Genomic DNA, 1,241 nt, shown 5'->3' with positions numbered 1-1,241 from the left:
TGTATTCTTAGCAGTTTGCCTCTGAAATAGGGACTTAGTCAAACCAAGCAAAGCAAGGCAGATGGGGCAGCAGGCAGGGACGACTTGCCCTGTCCTCCACACAGGTATTTCTTGCTATCCACAAGGAGGGGCTTTCAGCCCCCCCCCCCCCCCCCCCCCGAGGGGGGCCCTCAGCTCACCCATCTGTATAATGAGGTGGTAGAAACCAGATGTGTGTTTTCACATTCTGCTGGTGGAAGGTTCTCGGAGGTGCCTCAAGAGCCACACGGAGATGGAGACTTAACAGATGGGGCTCCTGAACACTCCCTTGCAACCATCACCCTTCTACTTTCTTACTCTTTTCCAAATATTTCTTTCTTGCACAACAGAGAGACCCTTTCAACAACAGTGTCTAAGACCACTCCTTTCCCTGATAACTTCCCACCTCAGTGGCTTTCTCTACATTCCCAAGTCTTAAAGAACCTAAAAGTACAGCATCATTTTCCATTCAGTTCAAGAGCACAGAAACCAAACTCCATGCCATCACCACGAAAGGCTACAGATGTGAGGGCCCCACCTGAGCTATGATGGCTGTGTTTCTCTAAAAGCCTAATAGGGATGTGGGTTGGTCTGCTTTGGAAGGCCTTGCTGCCAGAAGATACTGCAGGCCAAGCATCACTGTGAGGCAGAGTGGAGAGAGATCCTGAGTGCTGACTGGGGCTCAGATTAAGACCACAGCTCTGGGACCTACTTCCCCATCTGGACTCTTCCCTTTGCCCTATGACCTAGTCACATTTGCCCACCACCCTCCCCTATACTGACATGAGGGGAACACCAGCAAGACTTTGGGGCAATACCTACTGGAATCCATTGGAAAAATATTTTGTTGCAAGGATAACTTTTTCCTCCTCTTATAGTCCATTTTTTTCTAGTCAAAAAAGTGATCCTTAACATCGCTTCTCAGCCTTTTGGCTAAGATCAAGTGTAAAAGTAATTTTAATTTTTTTGGAGAAGTTTTTGCTATAGGGCGCGTGCGCTCGCCAGACAGACAGAGAGAGACATAGAGACAGAAAGCGAGAAATCACCCCCAGGGGGGATGGCCACACCGCAATCCCTTCTCCTCCATTCTCCTCTTGGGATCTAGGGCAGGCACGCACACGCGCCCAGCGTGAGTTTTAAGCCACTGGGTCTGGGACGTGAACCGCGGTCGACCACGTGAGAGTCAAGCGACACAGCCGTTACGCTAACTGCTGGTTACCAAG

General features: G+C 50.0%; 1 pseudogene; it reads left to right on the top strand.

Annotated features, from left to right (window-relative positions):
* The first annotated feature begins 931 nt into the window (after window positions 1–931).
* On the top strand, window positions 932–1,069 carry LOC114006655 (uncharacterized; annotated as a pseudogene).
* Window positions 1,070–1,241: the final 172 nt, after the last annotated feature.

Source organism: Tupaia chinensis, unplaced genomic scaffold (genome assembly GCF_000334495.1).
Source record: "Tupaia chinensis unplaced genomic scaffold, TupChi_1.0 Scaffold149448_1, whole genome shotgun sequence".
Lineage (NCBI taxonomy): Eukaryota > Metazoa > Chordata > Mammalia > Scandentia > Tupaiidae > Tupaia > Tupaia belangeri.
The sequence above is the reverse complement of the archived record's forward strand: the minus strand, read 5'-3'. Positions and strand labels throughout refer to the sequence as shown.